The sequence below is a fragment of the Jaculus jaculus genome, chromosome 8 (assembly GCF_020740685.1).
Source record: "Jaculus jaculus isolate mJacJac1 chromosome 8, mJacJac1.mat.Y.cur, whole genome shotgun sequence".
Lineage (NCBI taxonomy): Eukaryota > Metazoa > Chordata > Mammalia > Rodentia > Dipodidae > Jaculus > Jaculus jaculus.
In genome coordinates, this window is record NC_059109.1 from 105276140 (window position 1) to 105299142 (window position 23003).

The 23003-nt window shown below is 47.3% G+C and overlaps 1 long non-coding RNA gene across 1 annotated transcript in view; it reads right to left on the reverse strand.

Moving 5' to 3' along the window:
* The window catches only part of LOC123462714, a 47425-nt gene extending 26817 nt beyond the window's left edge, over positions 1-20608 (reverse strand). Inside the window, exon 1 of the long non-coding RNA XR_006638479.1 lies at positions 20272-20608. This is a non-coding gene — a long non-coding RNA (uncharacterized LOC123462714). The remainder of the gene's footprint in view (positions 1-20271) is intronic.
* Between the last annotated feature and the right edge of the window lie 2395 nt (positions 20609-23003).

Genomic DNA, 23003 nt, shown 5'->3' on the forward strand with positions numbered 1-23003 from the left:
TCCAGCCCCCACTCTCTCTTTTGGCCTGGTGTCTACAGAACCATGCCCACCCACCAAGAGGAAACTCTGCTTCCATTCCAGCTGCAAAAGGTAAGAAAGTGTCCCATTGTGAGCCCTGAGGAACACAGGTCACTCTTAGCAAATACAACATGCACCAGCAAGTCACCTAGATAGCCAGATGCATAGTGTCCTCTCTGAGAACACCTATTCCTTGGATGCACCCAAAGATACTGCAGAAGCCTCAAGTTTAAAAGTGAAAAAACAAAGAAGTTACATGGGTCGTGCTGGTTGCTGAGACTGCGCAGAAAACACCTTGCTCACCTGGGTCCTCCCAGAACCCATGAGTGAAAACAGGCCAGCATTCCCACCTGCAGATGAAAAGCCTAAGGTACATGGGCTGGAGAGACATCTTAGTGGTTAAGACACTTGCCTGTAAAGCCTACCGACCCAGGTGTGATTCCCCAGTACCCACGGAAAGCCACGTGCACAGAGTAGCACATGTATCTGGAGTCTGTTTGCAAGCTAGAGCCCCTGGCCTGCCCATCCTTTCTCTCTCTCTCCTTGAAAATAAATAGTTTTTAAAGCTAGAAAAGGGGTACTGGAGAGATGGCCTAGAGGTTAAGGTGCTTGCCTGCAAAGCCAAATGATCCCGGTTCAATTCCCCAGTACCCACATAAGCCAGTTGCACAAGGTGGTTCATGCATCTGGAGTTCATTTGCAGTGGCTAGAAGCCCTGGCATGCCCATTCTCTCTCTCTCTCTCTCTCTCTCTCTCTCTCTCTCTCTCTCTCTCTCTCTCTCTCTCCCTCTCTCCCTCTTACCCTCTCTCAAATAAATAAATATAAATATAAATATTTTTAAAAAGAAGAAAAGATACAGCCTCAGGCACAGAGCAGCTATCCAGCTGACGTGGGAGCCCCGACCTGACCTGGTCTCAGGCCTCCCTATGAGGGAGCCGTAGTGCCTCATCAGCAGCATCCACCTACCCAATCTCTTCTGAAGAGTTCACAGCCACTCATCCCAGGACAGTGGCTGTTTCTGTGCTGTGCTCACACTGTGGCTTCACATGCTGCCATACGGTTTTCTTGGAGATCAGTGTGTATATATTTGCATCTGCGGAGAGTGATGGAATCTTAGAGCAAAAGAACCGCAGTACGATACAGACCTCTACTCTCCTGGGCAAGCTCCCTGAAGGGTTCAGAGTCTCCATCATTCACGGTCACAGGCTCATCATGCATGCCCGACATCACGAGGGAGAGGCATAAAGGCAGAATTCATAAAGCCCAGCATCATTCCTCCTTATAAGCAGGGCTATTAGTGTGCCATAAAACACTTCAACGGCTTTCTTGTTTTCTTTCTTTCTTTTTTTCACACATATTTTAGGCTATTATTTATTTGTTTACAAGAGAGAGGGGTGAGAATGGGTGTGCCAGGGCCTCCAGCCACTGCAGAAGAACTCCAGAAGCCTGCGCCACCTTGCGCACCTGGCTTTACATGGGTACTGGGGAATGGAATCCTTTGGCTTTGCAGGCAAGCTCCTTAAATGCTAAGCCATCTCTCCAGCCATCCAACAGCTTTCTTATGGAAGAAGGGACTATGCCACCATTTTGACAAAGGCTGGCCTGGATTTAGCTAAGCAAGTTCCATTGGTAGCAAAACTCGGTGCCTAGTAACTGGTGGATCCAAAATGCCACAGTGAGAATTCTTTGCTCTCAGCCTCCTTATCTTGCCCCTGGCTTCTTATGAGTCACCTAAGGCAGCCAGGGAGAGCTGACCTGGATGAGCAGTGTGGAATCCTGAGTGGCCCATCCACCTTTCAGTAGCTCTCAGTGCACTGGACATTTCACTCACATCCCTACAACTTAGTGTGTCGGGGAAACCCAGGTGTTCCTGAAGATCTGGTTAAGCCATCATAACTAGATATGTGGAAAATTCACTTACAAAACACATCGTTTTTTGACAGTTTATGATATGCACTAGGAAATGACTCAATTTCCCTTAGGCCCCAGCAGTCTCCACTGGGAAGGGGAAAGCTACTTGCCAAGGTCAAGGAACCAGCTGGCTGATGTATAGTTCACATCCTCACGGGATATAGTCTGCTAATCTGGCTCAGAGTCTACTATAGGATAGGAATTGCCAGGATGAGAGATCCTTCCAAGAGTCTATGGATGAAAATAGCCTACAGGATGAAAATAGACAGAGACCAAACATGGAGCGTCCCACTCTAGAGGGAAACCATAAATGTTCATATGAAAGACAGGGCCACATGACATCCATAGCCACAATGGACACTAAGCCACAAGTCAACGTCTGCTCAATTCCAAAACTAACTAGTTTGCAGACTAGAATTCTGTCCCTGGTTTTCTTACTTCGTGTGGGCTCCTATAACAAAATATCTTAGGCTGGGTAATTCACCAACAGTAAAAGAGTGTTTGTCACCATTTTGGAATATGGAAATCCAAGATCAAAATCCGTAGACTGGGTACCTGGTAATAGTTCCCTCTGTGCCTCATGGACCAACCTCTCCTCACTGTGGCCTCCCAGGGCAGAAGAGATGAATGAACTTCCTCAATCCTCTTTTATAAGAACATGAACCTCATTCATGCACACAGTGTTCTCAAGAGCTAATCACCTCCCACGGGCCCCAGTCTGAATCCTGGTGAACTAGGGAACAGGTTTTGGTCTGCAAACTTTGGAAGTACAAACATTTAGAATATACCACCAACCATTCAAGAAAGCATGACAGGAGAAAATAGCTATTTTCAAATGTGCAAGATCTCAGAAATCTCCCTTCTCTCTTTATGGAGAAGCTACTGGAATTTATGGTGCATAAAACTGGAGACTGGGAGAGCCGGGCGTGGTGGCGCACGCCTTTAATCCCAGCACTCGGGAGGCAGAGGTAGGAGGATCACGGTGAGTTCGAGGCCACCCTGAGAATACATAGTGAATTCCAGGTCAGCCTGAGCCAGAGTGAGACCCTACCTCGAAAAACCAAACAAAAACTGGAGACTGGGGCTAGAGAGCTGCCACAATAGTTAAGGCACTTGCCTGCAAAGTCTAATAACCTGGGTTATTTGCAGTGGCTAGAAGCCCTGGTGCATCCATCCTCACTCTTTCCCTACCCTGTATCTCCCTGCTTGCAAATAAATCAATAACAATTTTGAGAGGTTAAAAGAACTGAGAGGATGACTCAGAGGAGATGGTGGCACAGAATCCAAGAAACAGAGAATCCAACCCAGGAAAGTAGTATTCCTGAGGGACTTGCTGCTGAAGGTCCTGGGTGACAGCAGTGCAGCAGATCTGACCCTGGCTCTATAAGGGGGGTCACAGGGCTCTGGGGAGACTCTTCCCAGGGAAAGAAATCAAGTGGGCATCTGGCTTGAATATCTTACATAACCAGAAAAGAGTTTGAGGTTAAATTACCTATTTGTATTTGAAAAGTACAAAGCCTAAAGCAATTATGAACTCCAGAGAAAACAAAGACTCATGTTGAGGGTAAAACACAATCACAGTATACCGCAGGGCCCAGCTGCCAATGATGGTGGTGTAGCCACAAAAGGTAAACACTGCCTGAATTTCAAATATTAAGATGATCCTACTTAATGCAGCTCTCATCTACCCCAGCCCTATGCGTCCCATGTGAAGAGGAGACCACCGACTTCATGATGGGCGAGATGCTGCCTTCACCTTCCTGCGCCCTTGGAAGAAATGTAGCCACAGACAAAGCCTGTTGTGTGTGCTGTGCTAAGTGCCAAACTGAACCTGTCACCACCACCATCCTAGTGTGGCATCACAGTGAAATCCTCTTATTCATAATAAAAGAAGGTAGACATGACATCTAAGACTAAAGAATCCAGACACTGCATTAGAAATACATGCTTGAGCTGGGCATGATGGCGCACACCTTTAATCCCAGCACTTGGGAGGCAGAGATAGGAGGATTGTGGTGAGTTCAAGGCCACCCTGAAACTACATAGTGAATTCCAGGTCAGCCTGGGCTAGAGCGAAACTCTTATCTCTCTACCTCAAAAAAAGAAAAGAAAGAGGGAGAGAGAAAGGAAGGAATACATGCTTGAAGCTATCAGTGTTTAGACCCCTCAGAATGTGCCCAGCTGGTCAGGCCTGCCTCACTCCTAGCTATAGTAATACCCCATCTGAAGAAGCAGCTCCCCGGTGGACCTTGCCAGATGGTTTGGCTCAAATGTGCAAGAGCAAATCCCGCCCTCCATGCCTCCCAAAGTCATCAGCAGAGATGAACTAGAATGTCAACAGTGAGCAGGGCAGGCAGCTCACCTATGCCTGGACTTTGGGGGCATCGTGGTCAGAACTCATCTCTGTTTATGGGCTTTTAACTTTGGAGCATTCAGTGTGGAGCTGTTTAGGAGGCCCACATAGCTAGCATAATCTACATTATGACAGAAGAATGTCAACCAGTCAACTGAAGCCTACAGGGTCTGAATACGGGTTACAGCCTGTCAGTCCTGGAAACAATCTGGCTTCTGTAAGATATGTGAATAAAGAGTTGGTGTCATCATCAAGAGGTGGCACCTAAGTGTTCTGAGGAAATAAAACATACATATCTTTCTATATAGACCCATATATACACTTGCATACTTGTATAGCCTTTTTAATTTTTTTTTTTATTTTGAGAGAGAGAAGCAGAGAAAGTGGGAGAGAAGATTGGTGCGCTAGGACCTTCAGCTACTGTGAACAAACTCCAGATGCATGCGCCCCCTTGTGTGCATGTGCAACATGGCATACTTGTGTCACTGTTCATCTGGCTATGTGGGACCTGGAGATTAAAACATGAGTTCTTAGACTTCACAGACAAGCACCTTAACCATTAAGCCATCTCTCCAGCCCCTGTATAGCCTTTTTGAACTTAATTTGCCTGTAAATACAATAGCCATGGGTTAGTTAGGCCTGTGTCAACTGTTTGGATGTTTTCTTACTTGTATATTTTAGATTCCTCTTATTTATTTACTTATTGGTTTATTAAAGTTGCATCACTAATATGTGTTTAAAAAGAAAGAAATATATGCTTGAAATTTTTTAAAAAATGAGGTTTTACCTCCTCCGGCCTTCTCATACACAGGAACTCTTCATACTCCTTCCTCTCTACTTCCCTTAGTCTAATAAAAGACTGCTATTACCAGAGAGAAAGAAATGAGAATCCATCAGAAGAAGGGTTGGTTGGCCCAGGGAAATAATACCTTGTAGGGTAGGTTGACTTTTCTTAAGCAATGTTCACGGATAAATATGATTAAAATAAATAAATAAGTAGTGCATTTTAAGGAATTTTTTGGAAGACAGGACAGAAACACATAAAAATATTGTAACTTTAGGCTCATGTAGCTTCAAGTGGCTTTTAAAGGATGTTTTTATGGGCAAGAGAGAAGGTTAATGGCTAAGGAGCTTGCCTACAAAGCCAAAGGACTCAGGCCTACATAAGCCAAATGCACAAGGTAGCACATGTGTCTGGAGTTTGTTTGCATTGGCTGGACGGCCTGGCAGGCTGATTTTCTCTCTCTCGCTCTCTCTCTTTCTCTTTCCATCTCTCTGCCTTTTTCTCTTTCAAATAAATAAAAATAAAACACTTAAAATATTTTTTATTTATTTATTTGAGATGGAGAGAAATAAAAGGAAAGGCAGAGAGAGAGTGGTTGCACGCGGGCCTCCTGCTGCTGCAAACTACCTGCAGGAGCATACTTCACATTGTGCACACGGCTTCAGGTGAGGCTCGGAAACCAAACCCACGCCATCAGGCTTTATGAGCAGTGCCTTTAATTACTGATCCACCTTACCAGGTCCTCAAGTGACTTTTTTTTTTTTTTTTTTTAGGTAGTGTCTCACTCTAGTTCAGGCTGACCTGGAATTCATTCTGTAGTCCCAGGGTGGCCTTGAACTCACAGCGATCCTCCTACCTCTGCCTCCCAAGTGCTGGGATTAAAGGCATGCACCACCACGCCCGGCTTTCAAGTGGCTTTTTAATTTCTCCTGATCTTAATGACTTTTGAACAAGGGATAATGTATATGAGTGACAAGAAAAGAAAAACAGAGGTAGGCCTCTCTCGGCCAACACATCTCTTTAGGCAAATGTTCCAAACTTCAAACCTTCCTTGTAACTAGGTCAACCTCTCTAAGCACACTTGATTTTCTAGTACACAAATTTCCACAGTGAGTGCTTCTTTTTTATGACAATTACAATTGACAAAACTTGTACAGCCGCCAATTCATCCTGTGCTTATGTTTTCTGCCAGGTACTGAGCTAAATTATTGACTTAAATTATCTCCTGCAAGTTTTAGCAAAAGTCTTTAGAGACTCTTGCCCTTATATATCTCATTTTATAGTAAGATATCTAAAGCCCAAAGTTATGATGGGAAGGACAGCAAACCAGGACACAGAAGGGACATAACTCAGGACCTAAAGGGACACAGACTACCTCTCAACTTCTGCTCTTCTGCCTCTCCCTTCAGGAAGTCTTGTTTTGGATCCATGCATTTGACCAAACATGGTAAGAATGTATCCTTGTCATGCCTGTTGCCATGCTTAAAGTCTGTCTCCAAATAGTCACATACTGGGATACTAGAATCCCGTATGTGGATTTCACAGGAAGACACAACTCAGCCCAGAACACTAGGATTTTTCCACCAGGAGAGGGGAGGGTGTGTGGGACCTCTTAGATGGCTTTAGACACCATGCGAGGAGCCCATAGGGCAGTCCTAAGCATCATCCCTCCTAGTCATCAGACCCGAACCCCATTTCCCCAGGGTCCATCCATGGTCCTGGACATTCAAGTTCCCCATATGAATCAAAGCACATACTCCCAGGAGGCCTGAGCAACCTGGTCCCTTGTCACTGAGCACCTGGCTAATGCAGCAAGTGGACAGGGCTCCAGTTAGCCCATGTGCAAGATGGCTTCTCAGTCAGGTGTCCAGGTCTGTGGTCTGGGGCCAGTTAGGCTTTTCAGAACTCTATATCCCCAAAGAGCTGCCTTACCTCAGGTCCTCATACCAGGATGAACCAGCTGACACTTTCTCCCCATTACTGTACCCCATGTGTCCTGTCATTCAGGTCCATGCAGATCCTAAACAGGTTGTAAATAACATTTCCACAAGGACAGTGCACTCAACCCAAGTCCCCAGTTTTAGATCAAAAAAAGCAATGGAGGGCTGGAGAGATGGCTTAACAGTTAAGGCACTTACCTGCAAAGCCAAAGAACCCATGTTAAATTCCCCAGTACCCATGTAAGCCTGATGCACAAGGGGGTGCATGCATCTGGAGTTTGTTTGCAGCAGCTAAAGGCCCTGGTTGCCCATTCTCTCTCTGCCTGTCTCCTCTCCCCACCGCCCCCCCCCCCGCTTTCAAATAAATAAATTAAATTAATTTTTAAAAACCCACCAATGGAGTGCTGGAGAGATGCCTTAGCAGTTAAGGCAGTTGCCTGAGAAGCCTAAGAACTCATGTTTATATCTCCAGATCCCATATAAACCAAATGCACAGTGATGGAAGCACATAATGTCACACACGTACCACAGGGGGACACATGCATCTGGAGTTCATTTGCAGCTGCTGAAGGCCCTGGCATGCCCATTCTCTCTCTCTCTCTCTCTCTCTCTCTCTCTCTCTCTCTCTCTCTCACCCAACCCCTCTTTTTCTCTCAAAATAAGAAAAAAAATTAAACATTTAAAAAGCAATGGAGGGCTGGAGAGATGGCTTAGTGGTTAGACGCTTGCCTGTGAAGCCTAAGGACCCCCATTCAAGGCACGATTCCCCAGAACCCACATTAGCCAGATGCACAAGGGGATGCACGTGTCTGGAGTTCATTTGCAGTGGCTGGAAGCCCTGGCGTGCCCATTCTATCTCACTCTCAATCTGCCTTTCTCTCTGTGTCTGTCGCTCTTAAATAAATGAATAAAAATAACAACAAAAAAAATTTTTTTTAAGCAATGGAGTTTGCTGAAGGTCCAGAGGAATGTTGTGAGCTTTCTCTGGATTTCTAAGTGCCAAAGAGCAGCAGGCAGACGCCCTGAGGCCAGGGCTTAAGCAGATGCATTTTGAAGCCATAGCACTGCCAAGGCATTTTCTCCCTGGTGTCCATGCCTGGGGCGTCCACGCCAGCTGACTCTGCTAATGAGGGAAAGCTTCAAAGCAGGACCCCTGACCAGCAGTGCCGACATCCCCAGGGTGGGGGTTATTAAAAATGTGCGGCATTCCGGGTCCCACCCTCAACCCTGAGTCAGACACGGGTGGGGCCCCGCCAGAGCTCCGGGCTCGGGCCTGGTTAACCTGTGAGGGTGACAGCCTCAGCTGCAGCTGCACTGCCCCAGTGGGTCCTCACTTCTAAACACGCCAGGAGCAGAAGACAGGTTTGCAGGGCTTCGCACTTCCAGAACATGGGCAGTGTTAAGTGTATTTGCAGCAACAGACCTGAAGGCAGTGCTCAGGGTCCTTGAAGTGCCCAGTCCTGAACTCATCTGCCCCGGGCCACACACACAACCCTGGAGAGAGCGAAACCTAGCAAGGGCTTCTACTGCGCCTTCCCACGCGGAGCCGCACACTCGGGCTCCCCCAGGCACACGACCCTCCGGGGAGCTTGTTCACCACAGGTGGGCTTGAGCTGGGATGGAGGGTCTGTCTGCCAAGGCCCTGGGGAGACCCAGGAGCAACTTTCCTGATCCGCTCCTTGCCCACAGCAGTTGGAGCTTTAAACACTTCTGAGTTTAGGCTGCCTCAACCTATGAAGCGTTAAATTTTAGAGAAAATTCTACTATCTTTAGGCAAGTTAAAATGTATGAATTATAATAAGGTCTTGGGTTTAGTCACAAAAACAGACTGAAGACAAAAAGGTAGGGGCCTGGAGAGATGGCTTAGCAGTCAAGACATTTGCCTGCAAAGCCAAAGGATCCCAGTTCGATTCTCCAGGACCCCATGTAAGCCACATGCACAGGGGCACATGCATCTGGAGTTCATTTGCAATGGCTGAGGCCCTGGCGCTCATGCTCGCTCGCTCGCTCTCTCTCTCTCTCGTAAATAAATAAAATAAATATTTTTTTAAATGTAGATAGCAGAGATGAATTCGACAGGCTTCCTGAGAAGCCTATATAGGTGAATGTGGAGGTGAGGAGCTGAGGGAAAAGGGAAGGGAAAGAAGACAGCCTAACAGGGAATGCTAATGAGGCTGGAAATTGTGGCCTGGGGGCAGAAGTGGTTCAGTGGAGTTCTGGTACCATTCCCCACTTCCTGAGTAGCTGCCATGTGAGAAGCTATGAAAGCATGATCCTGCTGCTGCAGACACAGCTGCTCCACCATGATGGTGGTACTCTCTGAGACCAATAGCCAAAATAAACATCTCCTTTAAGTTGTGTCTGTCAGGTACTTGGTCACAGCAACAAGAAAAATCACTAATACAAGTAGGAAGCCTCCCTCCTGACCTGCAAGATGTTGTATGACTCAGCGAGTACACCCAGCCTGCAGATGAGAGCCCAGAGTGCACATCTTGCTTCTCTGAATATTAGGGAAATTTCCCTAGAGGGCCCCAGTTACAGTTACCCTCTCAGAAGCAGCTTATGGAAGGAAAGGGTTTGTTTCAGCTAAAAGTTTCAAGGGGAAACTTCATCATGGCAGGAAAAGCGTAACAAGAGCACACAGCTAGGGGAGCATCACATCCCCACAGCAGCAGGAAGGAAGTAGGCTATATACTGAGCTTGGAGTTGGGTTATATCAGCCCAAAGCCGACCCCCAGAGACACAACTCCTCCAGCAAGCCTCCACCTCCCTCAGGCCCCACAACTCTACCCAGTTGCCACCAGCTGGGGACCAAGTATTCAAAACACATGAGCCTATGGGGGACGCTTCATCCAAACCACCATGTTCCCTTTTTGCCCTCCACTGCTAATCTTTGTTCCTGAGGATGAAATTGCAGTCACCTTATTTTATAGAGTCCAACATCTTTCTTTAGATTTCCTATATGCAAATGAAATTCCACCTTTCATTGACCTGGGTGGGTGGTTGGTTTGATTTGATTTTCTTTTATTAGATGCCTGCATGTGCAGGGTTTATCTCAACATAGCAAGTGTAAGTAGCTTTGACTAATTGCAGATCCAGCTTCTATTTATGAAAAGTTTTCTAGCCCCAGAGCCCCATTATCTCTTTGAAGAACATGCTTTTCAGCAACCTCACTTCTTCCCACCAGGCCCCACCTCCTAAAGTTCCACCACCTTTCAGTAATACCAGCAGGCTGGGAATCAAGCCTTCAACATGTGGCTTTGGGGGAACATTCATGAAGACCATAGTGGCACTATATAGGAAATTTTCATGGGTTGATGATGTGAGCTCTGGCCACTGGGAAGCGGTCAGTGGTTAGTGTATTCCCAGTAGGAAGGTCTTTGTAAGTACTAATAATTGAATTTAGTTCACAAAGCAGCCATGTCTCATGAGGGAGACTGACTCTTACCCAAAGCACAACACTGCCTCTCTGACTCACAATCTGTAGAAAGCAGTGATGTTCACCTGCATAGGTTTCTATGAAAATTACAGACACAAAGAAAAAAGATATAGCTGAGTATGTGGCACGCAGCTGTAATCCCAGCACTTGGGAGGTAGAGGCAGGAAGATAATAAGTTCAGCCAACCTGGGTTACAGAATGACCCTGTCACAAAAGAAGTTAGAAGAGGGGGAGAAGTAAGAGAAGGAAGAGACCAAAGGAGACAAAGAAAAGATGGCCGTGGTGGTGGCAGTGGACATCTGAATAGCAAGCAAACAAGGAATGCAGGGCTGCAAAGATGATTCATCACTTAAAGCACTGCTTGCAGGACCTGCTGGTCCCAGGTTGATTCCCCAGAACCCACATAAACCCAGATGCAGACTGGCATATGCATTTAGGGTTAGTTTATGGTGGCAAGAGACCCTGGCAAGCATGTGTGTGTGTGGGTGTATAAATAATAATAAATAAATAAAAATAAATATTTTTTTTAAAAAAGAAAGAAAGAAAGAAAGGGGCTGGAGAAATGGCTAAATGGTTAAGATGCTTGCCTGCAAAGCCGAATGACCTGGGTTCAGTTCCCCAGTACCCACATACCCACATAAAACCAGATGCACAAAGTAGTGCATGCATCTGGAATTTATCTGGGCCCGGGTTGCACATTCCCTATCATCTATCTATGTATCTATCTATCTCTGTCTCTGTCTGCTTGCAAATAAATAAGAAAATATTTTTTTTAAAAAAAGAAAGCGAGCCAGGTATGGTGGCACACGCCTTTAATCCCAGCACTTGGGAAGCAGAGGTAAGAGGATCGCCATGAGTTTGAGGCCACCCTGAGACTACCTAGTGAATTCCAGGTCAGCCTGGACTAGAGTAAGACCGTATCTCAGAAAAACCAAAAGAAAAAAAGGAAGAAAGAGAGAGAGAAAGGGCTGAGGATTAGCAGGTAAATGCTACCTGTCCTATGCCACACTAGTTGTGGATCGGTTGTCCCCACTTAGTTCTTATTACTGAACCCACACTAACTACTGCTGGTCCTGGGCAGTCCATGTCCGCCTAACATACTCCTCAGGTCAAGCCCCCCCCTGCCGCCCCCCAGCACCTTACAGGCCACTTGGTGAGAATGCTGACTGCCCCAATGGGTCTCCAACCACCACCCAGCCCTGTGCCCCTAGAAACCATAAACAAGAGACCAAACAGCCCTGAGGAGGCCACATGTGATTGTGTTTAACATCAGCTTGCTCAAAATATATTCTTAAGTATTTGTAAGAGAAGGTAGTAGAGGCCTTTTCAGAAAGTGGTGTTTGTGAGAACAAAGGTCAGGGGAATGGGTTTCAGGAAAGGAAGTCCTTTCAGAGCCAGGAAGCATTCATCAGGAAGGAGGGCTGAGAGCCCCAGGGACAGGATTAGAAGGGCCTGGAACTCTGAGAGTCAGAAGGGGATGGGGGCCAACAGGAATCCAGCTAATGTACCACATAGGGCTGGTGAAGCAAGTCATCCTATGGGGCTGACATCCTACCCAGAGCTTTGAGAAGCCTTGTTGGAGGCCACATTTGGGTGTGAGGAAGGCTTTTTGTCTTTTCTTTCTGTTTTCTTTTTCTTCCTGAGGGGAATTGAGAAAACGTTTCTCCAGCCTCCAGCTGCGGGGTTATAGATGGTTTTAGAGCAGACAGGAATTGGGGATGTAACATGTTTATTCTGCTCAGCTCTGCACCATTTCCTGGCCTACAAACCTTGTGCCAAGGCAGTCGAGAGGTTTAGGAAAACAAAACACACCAGCCTCAAACATGTACACAGACAGGGTCCCCCAAGTCCAGAGACAAACAGCTCTGTCCCCAGGGCCTCCGTTCTGCAAAGCCCATGATCGGTCCTTGGTATTTCCTGCGCTGTGTCGTTCTGTCTTTTAGCGAGTGTTTGGAGAAGAGACCCTGAGGTAAACGTGACCGCCTCGGAGGTTCATTCGTGGGTTCCCTCTGAAGCATCATGTGTTATTCTGCTATCAGGGCTGAACAGAGCTTCTATCAGAAGTAAAACATTGTTGCAATAACAAAATGTTGTATGACATCATGTCTTCATTCCAAAGGCCTGAAATACTCAGCTGGAGCCTCCACTGGGGTGTGTGTGTGATTAACTCTCCCAAGCTGCAACATACACTCTGAAAACCACGGCTCTTAGTGCTATGTGATGGCTTCAGCACAGCCCCCCCCCCACCCGGAAAGTTCCTTGGTTGGAAACTTAATCCCCAGTGCAACACTAATCACTGGAAAATATATTAGCTATTTTCTTCATTGCTATGACAAAATATTTGACAAAAAAACAACATCAGGGAGGGGAGGGGCAATTGGAGGGGCTGCCACCTACCAGGTGGTGGTGAAGAGGTGGCGGCAGCGGGAGGCTCTGTGGCGGCAAGGGCGTGCAGCAGCAACGCATTACACAGCGCTGACCAGAAAGCAGAGCGCTCAGACTGCAGCCACAGTTATAAGCCCTTATGACCCCACATCTGCCAGCTAGACTCCAGGTCTAAAAGGTTCCAGAGCCCGGCGTGGTGGTGCACGCCTTTAACCCCAGCACTCTGGAAGCAGAGGGAGGAGGATCACTGTGAGTTCAAGGCCACCCTGAGACCACCTAATGAATTCCAGGTCAGCCTGGGCTAGAGTGAGATCCTACCTCAAAAAAACCAAAAAATAAAATAAAAGGTTCCACAACCTCCCAAACAATGCCACCATCTGGGGGAACAAGTATTCAAATACATCAGCCTATGAGAGACGTTTCACATTCAACCCACAACGGGGTGTGAAGTAAGAAGACCTGATTTCTTTATGGCAGTGGTGCCCTCAGGGATGGATTAATGTCAGTACCTCAAAAGTTATCACAAGAATGGCATGATTTTGAAAGCAAGGTTGGTGTTCTCAGCTTTACCACCAGGCGGTAAGGTCACGCTAGTTCAGATAGTAGACATTTTAGAATGAGACCTCGGAGCTGGGGAAAATTGGCCACAAAATGATGGGACATTGCCTTCTGAATGAATTCTCTTTCATGAGTGGTTCCCTTAACCCAGCATAGCCCAAAGGCAGCCAGATCCCAGCAGAAGACAAACACAGGACATCACTGAGTGCTGTGGCTTGAATATAAATGTCCCCCACAGGCTCATTCGTTTAAACATTTGGTGGTGCTGTTTGAGAGATTGTGGAACTTTTAGGAGGTGGGTTTAGCTGGAAGAAGTGGGTTGTTGGAGGGTAAGAGCCCAGCCAGGCCTCCAATCCTCTTGGCTTCCTGATCTACCCAGATGTGCCACCCAGCAAGCTGCTCCCATTACCATGCCTTCCTCACCATGATGGCCTGTGTGGTAGTTTGAACGAGACTCCCCCCTTCCTCATAAGCTCATGTGTTTTGAATGTGTGGCGTGGCCCCCAACTGATAGAAATTTAAGAGATGGAGCTTTGCTGGAGGAGGTGTGTTGTTGGAGGCCGGCTCAAGGGTGTTATGACCAGCTCTGCCTTGCCAGATCCTAAGCTCACTCTCCTGCTGCTGTTTTCCACCTGCGGTGGCAGAGGTGGAGTCCAGCCTCTGTTCATGCCATGCTTTCCCCTGCCGTCACGGAGCTTCCCCTGGAGACTATAAGACAATATAAAAATTTCCTCCCATCCGCTACTTTTAGTTGGGTGCTGTGTCTCAGCAATGAGGAGGGAACTGCAACTGCCTCCTTCCCCTGAAACTGTTGAGTCAGAATAAACCCTTCGACCTTGAACTTGCTTGAACTCGTCAGGTAGTCTGTCAGTGCAATAAGAAAAGGATGTAATGTACTGAGAGGCCACTGAGGACTGGACTAGTAGGATGTGCCTGAGATCTTCTCCCAAGCATGTGATGGGTTCAACATGGCTCTACATACGCTTTGCCTGGCACTATGAGATGTGTCTGGAGTTCTGCCCTAGCCAGCCCCAGCCTGGCCCCCAAACAAAAGCAAGAATTCAGGACACCTGCATCGGGGCTCCCTTGGGTAAGAACAAACCCTGTTCTGATGAATGCAAATTGTCAATTTTGTTTTGTCCAAGAACTCTTTTGGCTTCATAGTCAGAATGTTGGGGAGGGCAGTGTCAGCAGGAACCTCATGCCAAGGACAGGTGAGTAACTTGGCCTGGAGAGATGGCTTAATGGTTAAAGAGCTTGCTAGCAAAGCCAAAGGACCCAGATCCAAATTGCTAGGACCCATGTAAAGCCAGATGCACAAGGTGGTACATGAGTCTGGAGTGCGTTTGCAGTAGCTAGAGACCCTGGTGTGCCCATTTTCATGTTCTCTTTCTCCCTCCCTCCCCCTCCCTCCCCCCTCTCTCCCTCCCTCCCTCTCTCTCTCTCTCTCTCTCTCTCTCTCTCTCTCTCTCTCTCTCTCTCTCTCTCTGTCTCTTTGCCAGGAGTGGTGGCACATACCTTTGATACCAGCACTTAGGACACAGAGGTAGGAAGATCTCTGTGAGTTTGAGGCCAGCCTGAGCTGAGACTGCATAGTGAATTCCAGGTCATCCTGGACTAGAGAGAAACCCCATCTGAAACAAAAACAAAAACTGTATGTGTGTGTGTGCATCCCTTATAAACTGGGCATGGTGAAACACACCTATAACCCAAGAATTTGTAAGGTTGAGGTAGGAGGATTGTGAGATCTACCTGAATTATATCAAGAATCAGTCCAAAAGTAAGAGAAGAGCCAGGCATGGTGGCACATGCCTTTAATCCCAGTACTCAGGAGGCAAAGGTAGGAGGAGCGCCGTGAGTTTGAGGCCACCCTGAGAATACATAGTAAATTCCAGGTCAGCCTGGGCTAGAGTGAGAGTCTACTTCAAAAAAAAAAAAAAAATAAGTAAGAGAATGAAGATGAGAAGGAGGAAAAGGAGGAGGATCAGGAAAGAACAGAAGGAAAAGATGGGGGCAGGGAAAGCACATGTCTTCTCTCTCTTGGCTTCATCTCTGAGGATCCATGCTGGGAAAGGTTAAAGATAGTCCAGTGGAGTCTCCAAGACCTGGATAGACTAAGTATTTGGAAATTTAATACCCAGAGAAGTGAGTTGAGTTCAATGTTAATTCTGGAGGCAGCATTATACTGTGAAAAATATATATATAACAGTATAATAAAACTTTTGGTTTTTAAATTCTGCAGTAAGAATACCCTGGCTCGAATCTTCAGATAAGGATTTAAGGAAAGCAGGGTATTTGAAGGTTGATCTTAGGAAGCAGAAGGGGAAAGGAGAGTGAGAGGAGCAAAGAGGGTGGATCTCCAACACAATCTCAATGTGGAAATCTGGATCCCACCAGAACCACCTAGAGGCAAAAATCCAGGTATCTACTCCCAACCCCCATTCTTCCCTCATTACCTGGACCCTGGACAAGCAAGCCAGAAAGACCTCGGACTGAAAGCTGCAGAGAACCATCAGTGTTGGCTTTCAGTTTCTTTTCGTTTGGGACCTGTGCTGGGGAATCTGGGTCCTGACAGCACCTGCCATCAAAGTAGTTTGATCACTGCTTATGTCTCTGAAGTGTTCAAGTATCAGCCTTGCTTCCCCCAAGTCTTGTGTTTACAGAATAAGTATGGGGTGGCCCCGGGAGAAAAGGAGAATTCAGTCATCTATGAGCATTGGTGAAGTTTGCCCTACTGTGGGATACTTCCTCAAGTCAAACCTTACGTAGAACCCAAGCTGAGTGCTTCTCTGCTTTAAGAGAGAAGTTGGAAGCCCCCTAATGGCTTTTATTCCAGTCCAATTCTGAAGACCATCCTCAGTCCTTTGTCTGGACATAGCAGAGGGCTCAATCCAGTGACCAGTTCAATCTTACCCCCATTGTATGCTTTCAGAAAAGACTGGCGGCGCTCAAGGTCCCCTGGCCATGACATAAAACCTGTTGGTAAAAGCAGCCTGGAACCATTCCAAATGACTCATATGCACTAGGACTGACCTGTAGCATTTTGTAAAGGACAACAGAGTTGATGAAATGTTCTCCCATCATGGACTGCAAACAGCACACAGCAATGAGATCACCCAAGTCTATTTAAATTTTGATGCAGGGAGAGGAAAGGGAATATTGCAATATATTCATATCTTAAAAAGCCTTTGAAGCCCTCATTAGTACCCCCAAAAAAGTTGAGAAATTCAATTGATCTTAGAAATGTCACAGGAAAGTGCTTGATAACAAGGGTCAGGATGTTAAGTAAAGAGAAAGGAATTAATCTCCATTCATTAAGAGGATGCTGGAGTGACCTTTAAACCACATCAAAGTCCCATCACTGTAGAAAAGAGTTTGTTATGAAGGTCTTTCCCACCCCAGGGCCCCCCACACACCCCCTTGCCAACTCCAGCCTTAGGAACATCCCTGTCCCTCTGCCCTTCTCTGGCTGAGGACAATGTGTCTAGACAAATAGGCCTCTGTGTAGACTGGGTCACTCAGCAGTAAACACTCTCCTCTAACCCTGTCCCAGACCCTCCCTCCTGCTAAGAAGGCCTTGGATCTTGAGATGCCATTAGTTATGCCCTCCTTCCGTTGCCTTAAACTATTAGTTGACTTCTGGAAACTCTGCCAGCATACAAACCCCTGCTGCTCAGAGAGGGGGAATGCTCATCTTGGGCTCCTGTGCTGTTTCCCCAGGCACTGTGTTCCCTCTCCCTCTGACTTCACCTGCTGCTACGCCCCACACTCTGGACCTGGCCTTCTCCTTCTCCCTCCTTTCTGTGACAAGGTTTGCTGGTCTGAGGAGCCTCATGAAATGCAGTGCCATCTCTCCCAGCAACAGCTACCAGATCCCTTACTTCAAAGCACTAGCCTTGCAAGCTTCCTTCCTGCTAGGACCCCTCAGATCCCCCCACAGAGCCTTCATGTTGCCTTGAGGAGTCAGTGCCTCACCCTCATCCTGAGGATGGCCGCCAGCATTCCCTTGCTCAGACCTCCCAGTCTACCTGTGGTGGTTTGATTCAGGTGTCCCCCATAAACTTGGATGTTCTGAATGCTAGGTTCCCAGCTGATGGAGATTTGGGAATTAACACCTTCTGGAGGCAAAGTATTGTTGGGGGCAGGCTTATGGGTGTTATAGCCAGTTTCCCCATGCCAGTGTTTGGCACACTCTCCTGTTTCTGTGGTCCACCCGATGTTGGTCAGAGGGTGATGTCCACCCTCTGCTCATGCCATCGTTTTCCTCTGCCATCATGGAGCTTCCCCTTGAGTCTGTAAGCCAAAATAAACCTTTTTTTTCTCACAAGCTGCTCTTGATCAGGTGATTTCTACCAGCAATGTGAACTGACTACAACACCACCATTCCCTCTCCTCTGCAGGTCCCATGATATCTTTATCCAATCCTCACTGCCAGCACCTGATCTCACATTGTGTTACATGACTATTCGACTATTCTTTCAGTCCTATGGTCAGAGATGGTATCCTGACCATCTTACCTGTCACACACATATGTGTGTATTGTACACACACACACACACACACACACACACACTCCCAGCATCATACCATATCTTCCAATCTCTTCATATGCAGAAAAGCAAAGCAATATCTTCCAAATTGAAAAGAAACGAGGTGGGAACTTACTAAGCCAGTAAAGATGAACATAGTACAGTTTGTGAAATATCCTCTAAAGATGGCTTCTGTCCAAATACACATGCTGGAAATATGTAAGATACATACTAGATTTGGAATAAAATATGAAAAAAATTCAAATGTCAACTTTACTGGCTACATGTTGAAATGATGAATTTTTGATGCATCACAGTAAGGACAATTTGTTTCAGTACTTTTGTGAAGAGTTTTGGTTCAGTTTTCCTTTTTTTGTTTTGTTTTGTTTTGTTTTGTTTTTCTTTGAAACTGTCTCACTCTGTAATCTAGGTTGGCCTCAAAGTTGTGGCAATCCTCAAGCCTCGGTGTTGTAGATACCTTCTCACTGCTGTCGCAAAACCCTCGGCCAAAAGCAGCTGATGGGAGGAAAGTTCTTATTCTGGCTTACCGTCTCAAGGAGAAGCTCCATGGTGGCGGGGACAGCATGGCATGAGCAGAGGCTGGGCACCACCTCTGCCACGGCAGGTGGAAAACAGCAGCAGGAGAGTGAGCCAAGCTCTTGTAAGGGGGAGCTGACTGTAACACCCCTAAGTCTGCCCCCAGAAATACACCTTCTCCAGCAAGGCTCCATCCTCACAATTGCCATCATAAAAATGAGTTTATGTAGAACATTTGATTTAAACTACCTCACTCAGCCCCCAAGCGCTGGGATGACAAGCTTGAGCCAGCACGCCCAGTTTACTTTTCTATTTTTTTTTTTTTCAGTTTTTTGAGGTGGGGTCTCACCCTAGCTCAGGTTGACCTGGAATTCACTATGTAATCTCAGGGTGGCCTTGAACTCATGGCGATCCTCCCAAATGCTGGGATTAAAGGCATGCACCACCACACCCGACTTACTTTTCTGTTTTAATGTTGCTACTCAAAAATATGCAATTCCGGGCTGGAGAGATGGCTTAGCGGGTAAGCGCTTGCCTGTGAAGCCTAAGGACCCCGGTTCGAGGCTCGGTTCCCCAGGTCCCACGTTAGCCAGATGCACAAGGGGGCGCACGCGTCTGGAGTTCGTTTGCAGAGGCTGGAAGCCCTGGCGCACCCATTCTCTCTCTCTCTCCCTCTGTCTTTCTCCCTGTGTCTGTCGCTCTCAAATAAATAAATAAAATATGAACAAAAAATATTTTTGAAAAAAAATATGCAATTCCACATGTGACTTGCATAGGATTTCCTCCTGATGGTGCTGACAAAGCCCAGCTAAGCCCTGTCATCGTCCCCTTAACTGTGGATGCACTGAGCAGGTGAAACCCAGACCATCTGCCTGTAAAACTGAAAATACTTGCTTTCTGGCTTTTATGAACCAACTGTGCCCAGCCCTGGAGTTACACAGTGTGCCTGAGAGAGTGTATGGTTTACCATCATAAAACTTCTATCCATAATCTAATTTGCTAGCAGTAAAACACAAAGCTTCTGGCTGAAAATTTGTGTAAAGTTTGTTGGAATTCCCTTCTGTAGTTAGAGTGTATTTCCTTTATAATTCAATTATCAAATGTGATAATATTTCAAAGTTAATAGGGGTAGATTCTAGGCCTCTTCTTGGGACTCAGTTTCCACATCTTTGGTCAGCATAAGGAGTTAACAGTTACAGTGTGCTCCACGTGCTGGGCCCAGTGGTAAGGGGGGGGGCGGTTGTGGAGACATTCTTTCACATCTTTTGAACCTTATGTTTTTAAGTTGAGTGGTTTGAGCTAATCTAGGTTTTTAATTCAATAGAGGGACATTCCTGTGTTGTGTGACATTGGAGTTCTATGAGGTTCTAGAACAAAATTTTGTAGGCGTATGTAGCAGTTACTCATTGTCTTATCCCAACAATTAGCAGTTTCTCCTTGTTGGGACAAAACATGTGACCAAAAACAGCTCATAGGTGAAAAGAGTTTATTTCAGCTTGTAGTTCTAAGGAGAAATTTCAAGATGGCTGGAAAAACATGGCAGGGCAGACCACAGACTGGGCAGCACCCCGCCACAGCACCAAGCAGGAAACGGTGCTCGTGAGCTGTCTCCAACAAACATCACCGTCCGCCCCAGTGGCACACCTCCTCCGGCAAGATGCCACCTCCTTAAGACGCCACAATTTTCCCAAACTACACTAGCAGGAGACCAAGCCTCAAAACACATAAACCACTGGGGGACATTTCAAATTCAAACCGCCACAGCATGAAAGGAACTGCTTAGGACCCTAGGCCTCCGTAGGACTAGGTAACTCACCTTCCAGAAGGCTCTTTGCCTCCTTCATGAGCTGAGGGCAGCCAGGTTGTTGTTCACCCTCCTGTCTCCTGCTAGGTCCTGAGCAGTGTTGCCAGAAACCTAGAGAGGATGGAAGAGGGGAGCGATGGGCTGGAAATGGAGGGACAGCAACTCAGGACCTCAGGGAACAAGAGGTCATCCGGTTCCAGAAAGTCCTTGGCAGAAGGCCGCAAGGTTTATTGAGCCCCTATGCAAACTATTGTTTCTCTGAGGAAGCCATCTGTTCCTGACTAGGGACGAGCCCTTCCATGAAAGCTGCTGGAGCAGGGCCCCACCATCGAGGCCTCTGCAGGCAGGCTACTGGGTTTCTCTGGACACTTGACCTTCGGTCTTCTGAGGGGAGGGAGGAAAGCGCTTGTCATGGTGTTTTATTGCCTCTTCAGCACATTTCTCCTCCACAAAACTTCTTTCCCAGCCACAGCTAGAATTGGCTTAGATTTACCACAGAAGCAGGGCTGCTCCTGGACCAGATTCCAGGCAGTGTGGGAGGGGGACAAAGGTCGGTGCTGGCAGTGAAGCAAACCTGGATGTAGTGCCCACCTGCCCCACCTGTGAAGGCTCGATGCTGGGTTTGAGGCTGCATTACCCATTCCACCTGGCAAGGCTGAGACCCTTCTCCTCTCTGGCCACACTTCCCCTGGGAAACTGCTCCCTAAGTGTTGCGACCTGGACGTCTCTGTTGCCTCACCCCGGTCCTGCACAGATACCTGGCATAATATAGGTAGAGCCGACCTGCCCTGAGCCATCCTGGGGCTAACTCTGCATCTCACAGCCTTGACAGCAACAAAACGTGTTCTCAGTATGCCGCTGTTTCTCGGGCAGCCAGAAGAGGTCATTTCCTTATTCCAGGCTACCACCACTGCTTCCTACCTTCTCCCTGGTGGGAGCCCCTCCAAGAACTCAGGCCAGAAAAGTGGTTCGCAAGCTGACCATAAATCCCCCTTATTGATGAAACAAAAGTCCTGGTCTTCATGAGATAGAGATTAGTATTCATGAAGTTACTATCCACATAAATTACTTGCCCTGCTCACCCTAGGGTCTTTGCCCACCCTGGTACAGAGGGCCTGACATCGTGGGTGTCAGAGACACTGAATGGCAAACAACAGGAAGGAGATGTTGCTCCGCTCGCGCCTCCATGACCTTTTGGGGTGACAGCAGTGCTGAGCCTGTGTTCCCAGCTTCTGGGATCCCAGCGTACCTGGAGTTTCCCCTGAGCACCAAGACTATGTGCCGGGGCAAGCACCAGCTCTTCACAGCCGAGTGGAAGCCAGCCCCACGGTCCAAAGGGAGAAGAAAGCGTCTCACAACCTGCCTGCTTTAAAGATATATATTTTATTTACTCATTTATTTGCAAGCAGAGAGACACAAAGAGATAATAGACACACCAGGGCCTCCAGCCACTGCACATGAACCCCAGATGCATGTGCCACTGTGCATCTGGCTTTACGTGGGTACTGGGGTATCGAACCCAGGTCATCAGTCTCTGCTGACAAGCACCTTAAGTGCTTAGCCATTGCTCCAGCCCACAACCTGCCTTCTGTGTCTTCTTCTTTCTATTTTCCCTCCATCAGTCAGAGTTGACATGGGACAGATGAAGATGCCCTAAGGTGAAGCAGAAACATACCGCACAAGATCTCCGTGACAGCAGTGCATCCAGGTGGTATGGCCAGCTGCTGCCCTTTCCTAAGTCCTCATCTCGGCCTCACATCTACCTCAAGACCAGATCTATCTTCTAGTTCCTCTCAACAAAATACGGTCCTTTTAGAAAGGTCCTCTGTCCAGGTGGTTTAGCCTAGTTCTGTCATCCCAGTATGGATGGTAGCCTTGTTAGCAGGTTTGGTGTGCACCGGTTACTAAGTTACTGAGCTTGGGCAGGACAGCCACATGCAGGCTACATGACATGAGATTAGTGCTCACAGATGGACAGCCAAGCCAGCAGAAACTTAGGATCCATGGTGAGCTTTGAAGGCTCAAGAAACTTCCTGGGGTAGGCAGAGTCTCACTGAGTGTGTTCCACTTGCACCAGAAGTGAGAGGACCCCAGAGAGTAGCCCAGCCAGGTTTCACACGCCAGCATCACATGGCACACAGGTAAAACTGTGAAGGGGATGTGACTTCAATTAGGAGCAAAAGCCACGCTGTTCTGACCGGTCCCTTCCTGTCTCAGGATGCTGCTTCCCAGCAAGCTGTCCAGCTATTCTTAAGAAAAAGGGAGGGCTGGAGAGATGAAACCATTAAGGCGTTCACCTGTGAATTGTAAGGACCCAGGTTTGATTCTCTAGGTGTCATGTAAACCAGATGACACAAGGTGTGCACGCATCTGGAGTTCATTTGCAATGGCTAGAGGCCCTGGCGCACTCATTCAGTCCTCTCGCTCTCTCTCTCTCTCTCTCTCTCCCTCCCTCTATCTCTGTCTCAAATAAGAATGAAAAAAATTAAACAGAACAAGGGAGAGGGCTGGTCACGGTGGTGCACGTTTTTAATCCAGCACTTGGGAGACAAAGATAGGTGGATTTCCATGAGTTCCCAGCCAGCCTGAGATTACATAGTGAATTCCAGGTCATCCTGGCCTACAATGAGACTCTAGGGGGAGAGGGGAGAACAATGGAGAAAGGTGAGATGAAATGGGTGGGGCTGAGACCACCCTTAGAACTAATCGATAATACCCTCCCTCATTTTGTTAAAATACTAGGA